We start from the raw sequence: 15,617 nt of genomic DNA, 5'->3' as shown, positions 1-15,617 counted from the left end.
AGATAAAAGATTATATAATGTTCCATAATAACAAAGGAGGAACATTATCAAATCAACGTTCGCAAAATGTTTTGAGGATATCATTGAGGCCTGAGATGACGGAGTGTATTTTATAAAACGTTCTTGTAATGTGACGTGTTAAAGCAAGAATGTTATCCTACACAGCAAAAACTCCAGTGTTAAATTAACCCTCCTGGGAGTTTATTTGACTCCACACTCAAAGAGATAAGTGTTCAAATATGAGTGTTATATGAACACCGAAGAGTGTTAAAATTAATTTGATAATTATGTTATTAATTGTGTGATGATTGACCGTTATTGAAGACACCTGATGTTAACAAGCAGAATTACTAATGGAGAAAATCTAATTTTAGGTCACCATTATGGTGATCAGTGTTTGCTTTACTTGGGCTGTTGACTCTTAAATTATTAACTTTAGATTTTGTTTGGCTGTTATAACTGAGTTGTAACTGCCACATGAACAAAGAGAATGGTGTTCAGGTGGTGATGGTTATGTTTAGCCATATTCATCAATGGACTTTAATCACTAAACATCATTTACATTTAGCAGATGCTTTTACCCAAAGTGATATACAACAGAGGACTACAATTTATACAATTAGGTTTACCTTGTTGATTTCAAGCAGCCTGGTGATTCTACAGCATACAATTTGTAGCATTTTCTATAGAACCCTATATATTATTAATATTTCTGTTCAAAAGATTTAGATTTGTTTTCTTCTTCTTCTTCTTCTGTTGTTTATATGGCGGTTGGCAAACCAACTTAAGGTGCATTATCCGCCACCTACTGGATTGGAGTATGGAGCACTACTTGATAGAATACACTTGATGAAAAAAAAAAAAACAACAAAAAAAAAAAATTATATCTAAGTGTTTTATGTTAAATAACTTCTGCAATACTTCATTTAAAATATCTTGTCTTGTAACAGAATTTCCACTCTCTAAACTTTGCAGAGCTGATTGTGAGTCTGTACATATCACACTTCTATTAGGCTGCCTTTCTTCTATCCATTGTAATGCTAATGATATAGCTATCAGTTCTGTTGTAAAAACAGATATATGATCTGTTATTCTTTTTGAAATTTTGACACTGTCCTGAGGGATATATACTGCTGCAGCGGCTCTACCTGTTATGGGGTCTTTTGATCCATCTGTAAATATTTGTATCATGTTGTTATACATTTGATTAATGTGTTGTTGAACAATAACTTTTAATGGCAAATTTGGTTCATTCTTGAGTATCTCTTTATGAATGAATAAGTCTTGAATCACTGATTTGTTTTATTAAGACACACAGACATCAAGATTCAACCTGTGAATCTCAACAGTGGTGACGATAATAAACCATGTTGCAGTGCATTCTGGGTGCCACCAATCAAAAATCATTCATGGCTCCCATCATGCATTGCAGTATGAATAAATTATTATCTGAACTGTCCTTTTCCTAATTAAATATTTCATTTGTCACCGTTGTTGAGAATCATACACTCATGCTTGATGTCTGTTTGTACTTACACAATTTTCTTTAAAAATTTTAATCAGAAGAAGTTTTAAGAAATCCTTTGGAATATATAGAAAATTCTGGCTCTTATGCTGTAGCATCAATGTGATGCTGCAATCGACAATATAAATATAAGTCAGAGATTAGGCTCTAAATTAGTTTTGTGATTCAAGTAAAATTATGATTATGTCAAAACATAACCAACAATTTCAGATCACCTTTTCTCTTTGTTCATCTGGCAGTTATAACTCAGTTACAACAGTCAAACAAAATCTAAAGTTAAAAATGTAAGGGTCAAGAGCCCAACTAAAGCACACACTGATCACCATAATGGCGACTTAACAATAGTGATTTTCTCCTTCAGTGATTCTGCTTGTTAACATCAGGTGTCTTCAATAATGCTCAATCATCACTCAATTAATCACTTAATTATCTCATTAACTTTTATCACTGGAGTTTTTGCTGTGTTCCTTTTAGGAAAACATTCTGGGAACCAAAATAAAACTACCCGCTGAAAACATTATTAGAACTTCTTGGTAATGTTCCCAGAACGTTTTTAGACCAAAAAAATTCTAGCTGGGGACACCATCTCCCTGAGAGCAATCTCCTCCAACCCTGTGTCACCCATCTCAGGGCTGCTGAGACAGGTGGCGCCGTCCTCCTGCGAAAGCTAGACGTCACCATAAAGCTGGCTGACATCTTTTTCACAGGGGGCTGACACCCATGGCGACAAACAGACTGAGGAGAAACCAGGAGTGAGTCGACAGCATATCGGGTCAGCTCCTGGCCTCCTCAACCTGCTTCTGAACTGTGGAGATCCGCTGGGCACAATCTCCAACAGTGTCGCTGAAAACGGCAAACCCTGCGAGATAGGAGCACCGAGAAAGCGAACTTTGGCAATGTCTTTTTTATTTATTGATTTGATCATTTAAATTTCATTGAAAAGTCTAAAAATAGTATGCTCTACAATGACAATGCTGCTATTATTCGTAAGGTAAACTTAACTCAGAAATTCGGTTAAATATAAGTTCAATATAAGGTCAAATGATTGTGAAATAATGATTATGTTAAAACACAACCAACACCATCAGATGACCTTTATTTACTGTTCATCCAGCTGTTATAACTCATGTACAGCAACCAAACAAAATCTAAAGATAATAAGTTAATGGTCAAGAGCCCAACTAAAACACACACTTATCTCCATAATGGTGACTTAAACATTCCGGTTTTCTCCTTCAGAGATTCTGCTTGTTAACATCAGGTGTCTTCAATAATGCTCAATCATCACTCAATTATTCACTTAATTAACTCATTAGCTCAGAGTTTAATTGGGTCGCTTAAAATGACCAAATTCCATGATGTTGAAGTTACATGAACATATTATGTTTGTTTAACGAAACATAGTTATGTGGAACCGGTGGAACCTGTTTACATAAAAAAGTTAAGTAAAGCCAACATATCATTTTTTGAGTGAAGGTTTAGCTGTGGGATGCTTCTGGACCAGCAGTGTGGACATCGTCTGACCGAGGGCCAGTGCTAAACTTGCACAGCTCAACCCCGACTCAGAACTACCCCTGTGTAGTCAAACCACTAAGGGTAGTGAGAGAGGAAAAAACTTTCTGCAGATTTTGGCATGTTTGGCTTTCCACAGCACCAACATGCTTCCATATGCTAAAAGCTCTTTCACACGCATCTGGGCAGGCACGGGGGCGGGGCAAGGCGATTACACGTTGCACTGCGCCCCCAGGGTAGCCCGGGAAGTGTGGCTGTCAAGTCTGAATCCGATTCAGCACGAGCAGCACACACACACCATTACAGTGGGAACTCAGCGTCATCATTTCCAGAGTGTAACAGCCCTCTCTCCGATGCAGCGATCGACATCTGATCCTCCCCTGGAGCCCTGAATGAAATAGCCGGTCCCTCATGAGAAGGACCAGAGATTCCACCCGAAAGCTGCCAGGCATGCAAAACAGTGAACGTGGCCATACTTTGATGGCACACGGCACGCTGAGTGCTCAACCCCCCGTTTTTAGAAAGGCAAGCGAACAACGTGCCGACGTGGTCATGCTCTCGTAAGAGAGCATAAACCACCCACGAACACAGTCTCAGCATGTTTGCGATGCGCTAGAGGAGTGAAGGTTCCGAGGAGATGGTCTCGTCAGAGAACGCTCACTGTAATCCTCTAATCACCAATGCCATTAGCCCAGAATAGCCCTCCACCGTTGGCCACCAGAAGAGGAACTAGATCGGGAAACAGTCAAAGGCGCACATCTAGAGCGCCGAATGACGCGCGCTGGGTTGCCGTGACAACCCGCGCTGTCAGCCGGCAGCTCGACGGCACACGGCACGCTGAGCGGCTCAAGACCTTATGAGAAAGGGGAGACGAACAACGCGCCGACGTTGTCAAGCTCTCATGAGAGAACAAACCACCCACGAACGCAGTCTCATCATGCTTAAGCCCAGGCACGTGAAACTGTGATCGTGGCCGTCAAATGAGGACAGGAAACGACCGCATCCAGAAACACACGGGTGAAACGTCATCCTGAAAAGGACTCGATCTTCACTTGTTGCTCTTCTCACAGAAAACGCTCTCTTATTGTGCTGAAGCACACAGGGATATACGCGGCAACACAGCGGGGAAACTGCAAGCCCGCTGTGCGCACTCAACTGAATACCAGCTGTGACAACAGCTCTTTGAAACAACAGCAGATCGCGTGAAGCAGCAGCTGGTCCCCGGGAGATCGCGAAGATCGCTGAAGCGCTGTCACACCAACACAGAGAGGTCTCGGAGAAAACAGCAGACTCGTTGAGCGTGAAGATTAATTATTAATCTTGAAGCTCATCCACTCAGAGGACACCACCGGTCGGCTCCGAAGCTAAAAGCATATGTGTGTGCGCTCGCTTCCGCTTTATACCCGCACTGGCAGGCGGGGCGCGGAATGCAAGTATTGCATGCCAATATTCATTGGCTCGTTTTAATTCACTCGAAGGCAATTGGTCTCCCTAGTGTGATCCCAATTCGTTGGAAACTCCTCCGACAAGACGTAGGAGTTCCCTAACGAAAGGGAACTATGACTTTATTAACCTGTTAAAAACCAATGTTGAAACAAATGATGTTCGTACATTCTTTTTATAGGCTTCCATATAAGGTATTTATAGGCTTCCATAAGGTATTACCCAATTCATGGTATCATTTGAAAGCAGAATCTAAACTTTACAAAGAATACCATCACTTTAGTTTTTATGATACATATCAAATGAAATATTAGCTTAAAGGGGTCATATAATCAGGGCTTGAAATTAACTTTTTTACCTGGTAGCACTGGTGCTCCCAACTTCAAAAAGTTAAGAGCACCAGCTCTGCCAGTAGAGCGGAACGACCGGCAGCATTCGGATGATTAAAAGCCTTAATAATCGAAAATGATTTTTTTTTCCACACACTTGTTGTCCCTGCATTTTTTTGTGCTTGGCACTCTCTCCTTGTTTAACCAAGCTCTTGCGCTTAAAATGTATTGGTTTTCGGTGGTGGCCGATGGACACTGTCATCCTTTCTTGCCCTGTTTTTTTTTTTTATTATTAAAGCTGTGATTTTACCACTGTATTTCATAGCTTTGTAAGATAAAATCCTTCTTTGCTAAACCTAATCATCATTTTGGTATATCATCATATCAATATCAAAAACTACAATAATAAAGTAGCATTAAAAAGTTTATTTTAACTAATTTTCTACCATATACAATTGAACACAATTAGCAGCTAGCTAACAACAACTTGATTTGCACTTTTTGTTTCTGGTTTCACCTCACTCCAGTCTAAACTAAAAGTTTTGGGGTTTTTTGGTAAGTTTTCTTCACATTGTCATATAAATAACCTGAAAATACTGTAGTTTATTAAGGTTAAATCTTCCTAACCACTCTTACTAAAAATAAATGGGGTAAGCACACTTACATTCTCATTTTAAGAGGTGTTCTGAGTAAATGTGGTTTGATTGCACTGTAAAAAAAAATCCTAATTTTACAGAAAATAACTGTGATTTTTTGACGATCATTTTCTTTCATTTTCAATTGTACTCAAAACACTGTAAAATTACAAATAATATCTGTCAAATAAAAATTCAGCTGTTATTTTAGGTATTGTGACATTAATGGCAAATTGCAGTAATTTACATTTTTTATACAGGAACTTGATTGTATTTTTCATACAGATTTTTTTCTGTTTTCTTAAATTACATAAAAATGTATGTAAAATTACAAATATAATCTGTAATTAAACAGTAACAAAACAGTTAAATGATAAAACGGTCAAATGACTTGTAGCCCCCAAAAAACTGTAACATTAAAGATAAACATCCTAAATTAAATAAACTGAAAAACACTGTAATAATTCAGGATATACCTGTAAAATAACAATCATATACCTTCAGTGGAAAAAAAAAATCGTAAAAAAAGGGTCAAATGACTGGCAGCTACGGCTGCCAAACAAAAACCATAAAATTAAAGTAAAATCTTCTAATTCAAATAAAACAAAAAAACACTGTTATTTCACAGGTATTTCCTGTATTATTATGATCATATCCCTTTATTGTAAAAAAATCGTAAAAAAAGGGTCAAATGACTGGCAGCTACGGCTGCCAAACAAAAACCATAAAATGAAAGTAAAATCTTCTAATTCAAATAAAACAAAAAAAACACTGTTATTTCACAGGTATTTCCTGCATTATTATGATCATATACCTTCATTGTAAAAAAAATCGTAAAAATAGGGTCAAATGACTGGCAGCTACGGCTGCCAAACAAAAACCATATAATTAAAGTAAAATATCCTAATTTAAATAAAGTGTCAAAAACTTTAATAGAAATGTGATGTCACCATGATTGAGATCAGTGTTTGCTTTAGTTGGGCTCATGACTCTTGAGTTTCAACATTACTTTTTCTCTGGTTGCTTTAACTGTGTTTTGATGCACATTTATTATGGCAATAATTGCAAGAGAAAATATAAGATGATCTTGGTCATTTATTGATGATTTTATAGTCATCATATGATGCTCTGATTCATTGATATGACAGTCAAATCTCTATTGGCTGTAAATACATTATATATAGATGGACTTTAGTGTTATACAAAGTTATACTTTTTTTCACATGATTTGTTGAAATATTGTGGGATCAGTATTAATGTAATCTCAAATTAAAAATATATATATATTCTACATAAATATTTTTGAGTTGGCTTATTTTGTTAGGAGTATGGAGACATCAAGAATCAACATATGAATCTCAACAATGGTGACAATTAACAAAGCCTTTTTGTGACTTTATAATAGGTCAGAATTTTTTTTTTCATTGTCACCATTGTTGAGATTCATACGCTAATTCTTGATGCCTGAGTGAGTCTGTATGATCCTGTCAAAAAATTTTTTGCATAATGACTTCATAAAATCTTATATCAAAGCATTGTAGGATCTTCTATAGCAATACTGGCAATCTAAATTAACAATTAACATTTTACAACTTATTCAGTCATTAAAAAGTCATACCAATCAGGTGGTATCAATACAGCAGACAACTGCTTGATGAATATTATCACTATTAAGTGACCAACATCATCTGATCTGAGTTTCTCTCAATTTCCTACAATAACAAATATGCATCAAAGACATGCACAGTTAAGAGAAAAACTAATGTTAATATATGAAGGGTCAAGAGCCCAACTAAAGCAAACACTGACCTCTATCATGGTGACATCAAACTTTATTATTTTCAATAAAATATCAATTTCTAAACCTCTGTTATTTCTCAATAGGAATGTTAGTATGCAAGAACTCTGGATTGTAATAAGTGAAGATGCTGAGATCTTGAGAGATCTGTTAGTGTTTAATGTTCTGCTGGGATATAAAGTGTTTCTGTATGGTGTGTTTTGTGTGTCACCATTGTGTTGAAGAGTAGAGCCTGAGCTTCAGTCCAGGATGAGCAGAGAAACACTGATGAAATGTTGTGTGTTGCTTTATTTAACAGACAGTAACTGTGTAGTTGCTGATGACATATAATCAGTAAATCATGCGTGTAGTTTATAGCAAGATATTTACTTTTTACAGTGAATATGTTTTTTAGTAAAAATTCAGTAAATATATATATATATGTGAAAGAACAGTGTTTCTGTTAAAAAGCTTAATGAAGATTTCTGCAATAGTATTTATTATTTAAATTAGGATATTTTGCATTCATTTTATGGTTTTTGTATGGCAGTCATTGCTGACAGTCATTTTACCTTTTTTCACAGTGAAGGTATTTGATCATAATAATTCAGGAAATAGCTGTAAAATAACAGTGTTTTTCTGTAAAACATTTAAGGACAAAGTTTGGAAAAGTTTTTTGCACTCAATTTAAATTAGGATATTTTACTTTATTTGTACGGTTTTTGTTTGGCAGCCGTAGCTGCCAGTCATTGACCGTTTTTTTACGATTTTATTTTTTACAGTGTGGTTAACATTAGTTAATGCATTAGGCTAACTAACATGAACCATGTGCAATACATTTGTTACTGTCTATGGTCTGATGCCTGAAATTGAACTTGCATCTATCCTCGTAGTGTGTGTGAAATTGTTCGGGTGTGTTATTATAGTTTATGAACTGTTTTGATTTCTATAATTGCATCTAGAAAGATAAAAGCATCAATGGCATTGATAAAAGCGATCTTTGGAGGTGCAACTGGACGATTCGGAGAAGTTTTGAGTGCGCATTCTCAAGACTGCGTTTGGGTAAGTTACGTACACCCTATGGGTTTTCAGCATTTACAATGTTTATATACATTTTTTGATAAAGTTATGGTTAGTTTGAAATGTGAAAGCACAGCAACCAATCTGATAAACTATTATTTGAAAATAATTGTCAAATGTTTTGGATATGGAAAGTATGATTGCACAATAGTTTCCAAGTTTGCATAAGTTGAATAAAATGGTCATTTCAGTAAATCTACATTTTGATATTGTGAAATGGATATTAATACAGTGCAGAAACTATGTATAAACAGTGATTTCTTTGTTTCAGGTTCTATTGGAGATTGAAGATGTGGCACTGTTGGCAACTTGGCACAGCTGGCATCACATCTCCAGGAGGCTGGCCAGTGATGTTGAGGTGATGCACAACACAGGTGACAAAACTGATGCCCATATTATGAATGATATAAATATGGAGGATGAGGATCCTGTTCTAGATTGTAATAGACCACAGATTTTAGGCAAATATTTATAAATCGATAAGTCTTGTATCTTCTGAAAGAATAAAATGATTGTAATGATATCAGTTTATGTTGTTAGTAATGATATCAGTTTATGTTGTTTCCTGAGAAAACCACTAGAGGTCACTGTGTGCTAAGTGATGAGTGGTAACATGCCTGGAGGCACATGTAGAAATAAAGAGATACTTGTAGTTACTGCACTGCAGATTGTTTAATAAAGAAAGAATTAAACAAACAATGATCAAAATCATAAAGCGCCTATTTTCTTCTTTTTGTTTACTATAGCACAGACAACATATACTATAATATTTATCACATTCAGCAGTGTTTTATATAATTTTAAAGGGTTTTCTGTAAAATTACACTGGAATATTGCATATGTACCACTGGGTATGGGTATGAGCATTTTTCCAGTGTTTGCTGTCATCTAGAGGAAATAGCCATACTTGTCTGCAGCTTGCTAGAGCCCACAGGGCCTGGGTTATACACTTTCAAAAATGAATTTAAAATTAAAAAATCAAAAAGCGCCTCTTTTATTGTGTGTTTATTACAGCTCAGACAACATATACTTAAATGTTTATCACTTTTAGCACTGTTTTATGAAACTGCAAAGGGTTTCCTGTAAAATGATACCAAAACTGTGTATTTAGGCCAACATATGTGGGAATGGGAAACTTTTTAATTTGGGTAGGCCAAATCCAGGCGGAAATCCCCAAAAATGGTTTGGGGCTTTTATAGTAGTAATAATAATAATAATTCATTACATTTATATAGCGCTTTTCTAGGCACTCAAAGCGCTTCACATGGAAGGGGGAATCTCCTCAACCACCACCAATGTGCAGCATCCACTTGGATGATGCGACGGCAGCCATAGTGCGCCAGAACGCTCACCACACACCAGCTTACTGGTGGAGAGGAGACAGAGTGATTAAGCCAATCAGTGTATATATATATGGGGATGATTAGGAGGCCATGATGGACAGAGGCCACTGGGCAAATTTGGCCAGGATGCCGGGGTTACACCCCTACTCTTTCGAAAGACATCCTGGGATTTTTAATGACCACAGAGAGTCAGGACCTCGGTTTAACGTCTCATCCGAAGGACGGTGCTCTTTGATAGTATAGTGTCCCCGTCACTATACTGGGGCGTTAGGACCCACACAGACCACAGGGTGAGCGCCCCCTGCTGGCCTCACTAACACCTCTTCCAGCAGCAACCTGGTTTTCTCAGAAGGTCTCCCATCCAGGTACTAACCAGGCTCAGCCCTGCTTAGCTTCAGTGGGCAACCAGTCTTGGGCTACAGGGTGATATGGCTGCTGGTAGTAGCCTTTATTGTCACTAGTCACAAGTACCAGCGAAATTAGCCATCAACCTGTCCATACAGACATGTAGCTACGGCTCAGTTGAGGTCGCCAGGGTCTTCAAATTCTCTTTATCACAGCGACCCCTTTCGGCAACACAATGGACTCTTAACCAGTGCCATCGCCTCCGGCCGTCCCCAAAGTCAGTGCCGTCAGGTCGTGTACCACCATGATCACAGTTCTGGCTGTGGCCTGGGCACATCATACCCTTCCTCAAGGCCCCTCCCTGGCTCTCACCAGCTTCAGCACTGCCCTGGACCCTTCAGTTCTGCCTCTTCCCGGTCAGCCGTCCACCTCCCGAAACTCCTCCTGTATCCTCTGCCGGTTTCTCCTACCCTTAGCCAGCCCTTCACTATCCCTTCACCATCTTCTCATCCTCCTCGCCACACCAGCGTCACACCACTAAGACTCTCTGTTTTCGTTTGCACCATTTCTCTCTGCCTTGTTTGTAGTCAGATTTAAAGGGTTAGTTGACCCAAAAATTTTAATTCTGTCATTAATTACACACCCTCAATACTGAGCCGGCGTTCGGATGTAGAACCTAGAAGCACTGCAGTGTGTTTACTACGTCAACAGCGAATATAAACATTTGTTAAAAAAAGGTTTAATTTAAAAAAAGAAAAAATGAATTTTGTGTTTAGTATACCAGCCCCTGCTGTACCAAACCATGATTTCTTCTTTGCTCAAACTGACCGACACCAAAGCCAACAAACCAGACGTGAACCTCCTCCATATTGTTACCATGGTGAGTGTCGTGATGATGTCACAAGAGCCTCACTTTCATTATGCCACGTCAAATGAAATGAAATTACAAGATGATGTCATTATGATGGAATGGAATGAGTTGGACAGAATTCTAAATCAAATAGTGATTTTTCTTCTTCTCACTACATGAGTCTGTGAAGAAGGATAAAGACTTGCTGATGTTTCCCAGCCGCTTGAGTCACGTCGCTCCAGCTTCGAAGTCAGGAGACAAACAAACCTTCTCTCAGATCAATCTAGAAGAATATCAGTGGATGAGTGTCATGAAGCGTCTGGGTCAGATTTCACCCCAAAATCAACAGAAATTATGTTCTACCAGAAAGACTCGGGAGAATAAATACTGTAACAATAAATACATTTATTGATAGCCCAGCAAGCAATAAAGTTCTTTGGCGTAGGCCCCGTCCATAGCTCGCAATCTGAGGGTCCAGACTCTGCATTTCCTGCCTGAAGACGAAGGCAGGGGCGCAGCCGACCCCCTGTGAGGTATAGGAAGGGACCATCCTGGAGGTGGTGGGGAGGATGGAGGGGAAGGGACCATCCTGGTGGTGGTGGGGAGGATGGAGGTGAATGAAAGCGTCAGCATCTGCGAACTCAAACATGTGTAAGTACTGGTCTTTTATACCGCAAGTATTAGACACGATTGGATAGATGAGAAGGTAATAAGTGACGTAGCAATTGAGTCTTCCTGGCAGAACTTAACGCTAAAGCTTCCATTTACATTTAATGTAGAAAATAATGGTTTAAAAATAGGCATTGTTTGTTGTGACATCATTTTCACCAGCTTTACACAAAAACAAGTCGTGCTCAAAGGACATGATGTTCCTCAGTGGATAATATTAGAGAGTGAACGATGAGGTGTTTTTGTGGTCAGGTCATCAGAAGAGTCTGTGTTGGAGGATCTTTCTCGACTAGAAAGCCGAGTCTCAGAGCTCAGAGTCCGAGCTCAGGCAGAAGCTGAGATCCAGATGCAGACTGGACAAATACTTTGTTACCTTACTTAAGTAGAAATTTTGGGTATCTATACTTTACTTGAGTAATTATTTTTCAGACGACTTTTTACTTCTACTCCTTACATTTTAAAAATAGCCTCGTTACTCCTATTTAATTTCGGCTTGTTTTCATTTCGGCTTGTCATCGTTCAAAAAATGACCAATTACACAAACGTTTAATAGATCTGAGTCCCGCCTCCTGAACATCGCTAAACTGATTGGCTTTGTGTTTTCTTTCTAACTTGTGAGAGGCTGTTACATTTGGTTGTGCGAAGCGGCAAAACTCATCCGAAGGAATTAGGAAACCTAGATGCGGTAATTGAGGGAGAAATCAACAGTTTTCTGCTCAAGAATATGGGGCAAATCGCATCAAATATTGATTTGGGGACAGCCGTTTTTACAAGACAATCGCGGGATAAGTGGCAAACATAATCAAGAGAGTGTGTGTGTGTGTGTGAGAGAGAGAGAGAGTGTGTATGTGTAAATGTGTATATGTGTATGAGAGAGAGAGAGAGAGAGAGAGAGAGAGAGAGAGAGAGAGAGAGAGAGAGAGAGAGAGAGAGAGAGAGAGAGAGAGAGAGAGAGAGAGAGAGAGAGAGAGAGAGAGAGAGAGTGATTAACCCTATAGTCTGGTTAAAACCAGACCATTCTCATTTGTAACTGAGTTATGGTCTGGCAAAGCGTCATAGACAAATCATTTCCAGAGGGGCGTCACCAACGGACGTCGCGGATAGACCTAAACCCAATCAGAGCGATGAAGGAGATGACGTATGCAGAGCGGCGGAGAAACATCTCCGAGTGTTGTTCTTTGCTCGGTTTTTAACTAAAAGGAAATGTTCAAATGGCTTAAAACAGACGCGATAGCTGATTCGAACGAGTGATGTTCGACGGCGGCATCCATCTTTGTAATGTAGGCTACAAAATCTGCTTCAAAATCCCAGTGCTGTCGTCATCGTGTAAAGCCCGCCCCAACGTTTCTGATTAGTGCCGTGATTTCGACGTATTGGAAATGGGCTTGAATGAGCTCTTTGCCAGACTAACTTTCAGAGCAAATCTAAATTTGCCGGAAGTTGTCTGGGTTTTCCCAGGCTAGTAACCCTACATTATAGGATCAAAATATCCCCATAAAGATGGCAATATCCGATATATATATATATATATATATATATTTTTTTTTTAAACAGACTAAGTGATGTTTTTTGAAAATGCAGAGAGTTATCTGTGATAGGGTTAGTGTAGGGGGGTAGAATACACAGTTTGTACAGTATAAAAATCATTATGTCTATGGAAAGTCCCTATGAAACATGAAAAAATAACATTGCTTGGTCTGTTGAAATGAGAGGCCTGTTTGATCAAGTTGAAACCTTGTCATCCCAGTCTTATCCGCAGGACTGAAAGAAGTTTCAGCACTTAGGACCCTGAAAACATGTCTCAATGCAATGGTCACAAGTGACACTTGACAGTATTGCTGTGTGTCGTGTCCAACAGGACAAACTTGACAGTATTGATGCAAAACATATATGCCAACAGTTAATTTCTGTTAAAGGGATAGTTCGCTTATTTAAAACTCTTAAGTTGTTTCAAACCAGATTCTTTCTTCTGCTGAACACAAAAGAAGATATTTTGAAGAATGTCGATAACCAAACAGTTGATGATAGCCATTGACTTCCATAGTATTTTTTTTGTCCTACAATGGAAGTCAATGGCTACAATTAACTGTTTGGTTATCGACATTCTTCAAAATATCTTCTTTTGTGTTCAGCAGAAGAAAGAATCTGGTTTGAAACAACTTGAGAGTGAGTAGCCTAAATGATTTTCGTTTTTGGGTGAACTACATCCTTTTAATGAAAGATGCAGACGTGTTTGGCTTCTTCAAAAAGCAAGGAACAAGACAGTATTGCACTATTGCATTGCACTATGAACGGAGTAAGGTTAAGTCTCTGTTAAACTGCCTCCTTGTCTTTATTAGTTACCTGTACCATTCACATAATGCTTACCTTTTATACCACTGTTGAATCAGATCGACTGCATTAATATTATGAACAGCAGCTACGCTAATTATTTCCCATCTGCTTTTCTGCTGTTATCTCGGGACGCTAGTCCCGAGGTAAATAGCGTTCGTCAGCTCCAGTTTGTATCCAGCCTCTCACGGAGACTTCAGATGCCCCAACACCTGCGATGAGACGACTCGACGCCTGTGAAGAGACGACTCAACGCCGGCGATATGTTATGCCCTAAATTAATACATGATGATTAACTAACTATATTCTTCTATGTACATTTCTGGCACGCACTTTCTGTAAAGCTGCTTTGAAACAATATGTATTGTGAAAAGCGCTATACAAATAAATTTGAATTGAATTGAATTGAACTGTAACATTACAGAATTAATGAATTAACGTATTGTTAAGGTCAATATAGGCTAAAAACCTTATCCTATTAATTTCCTGATTCCTCCGCTTCTGTGAATGTCCCCAGTCCCCACCAATCTCAAAATCAAACCTACGCCCTTAAAGAGAAGTATAAACATATACCTTTCCGAGATAACACACCTCTGAAGTTTGACTTTTTGCACCATTACAATACTTATAGGCAACTAGTCATCATGAATCCGCTCCATGAAACACGTTAATGCTCAGTAGTACACACATATGGTTCTTTAATGTATTTGCATTATACAAAAATGGAAATTGGACTGAAATTAATTTTCTATGGGCATATATGTGGCTGAAACAGGTAGTGCAACCCAAATTTTTCAACATTAACATTTTAATATAACGTTATAGTGATGGCCTTTAGAAACATGTTTTTTAAGGAGGTGGTAGTGCACTATATGCCCCTGTGGCGCGGCCTAAGCTTTTGTCCTTAATGGCATTTTTTTCCTTGCATTACTTTTACTTTTATACTTTAAGTAGTTTTGAAACCAGTTACTTTTACACTTTTACTTGAGTAAAAAGCTTGAGTTGATACTTCAACTTCTACAGAAGTCTTTTTAAACCCTAGTATCTATACTAGCAACAGTCTCTTTAAAGACTAACTACCAAATCACCAAAGAACTAGAGCTGGTCCTTCAAAAGAACCTGTTTTTCAGCCTTTTACAATATTAGATATTCATCTTCATTCATGGAGTTTCTCTGAAATGCCTTAAAAGTTGTTTTACTGTCTTTAGCTAAATAAATGCAAGGGAGAATCATCATTTATATTCACCAAACTCTTTAAACTAAACTACAGTTGAAATCAGAGACTCTATTGAAACGTCTAAATCCTCTTATTGCATTCGGCTCCATTTTGACCCAGAAGTCCAGGAATCTTTATATATATATATATATATATATATATATATCCATAGGTTTTAGTACAAAGATGGAATTGTGTAGGTTTGTTAAGACTGTCAAAATAAAAATAAACATATATAAAAAAATTATTTTCAAATTAAAACAAATATCAACCATTTAAACTGTGGCTTTTGCATTCGGCTCCGTATTGCCCTGAAAGTGAACTGTGAACGCGCATGACGTCACGCCCAGTCGGCCCGAATCCCTCTTATTTATTTTACTGTACAGGATTATAGAGGCAATCGCAGTGATCAGAGAAGGGCTCATTCAGCCCATCAGGCAATTGTTTAAGCATGTATGGGTTAGAAAAACGAGTATTTTTAACATGAAATGTTGCGCAATGCACCTTTAATATACTGCAATATAGGCCTATGCATTGATTATGTATGGCTTAATGGCTATGT

The sequence above is a fragment of the Rhinichthys klamathensis genome, unplaced genomic scaffold, assembly GCF_029890125.1.
Source record: "Rhinichthys klamathensis goyatoka isolate OS25496 unplaced genomic scaffold, OSU_Roscu_1.1 h1tg000189l_1, whole genome shotgun sequence".
NCBI lineage: Eukaryota > Metazoa > Chordata > Actinopteri > Cypriniformes > Leuciscidae > Rhinichthys > Rhinichthys klamathensis.
The sequence above is the reverse complement of the archived record's forward strand: the minus strand, read 5'-3'. Positions refer to the sequence as shown.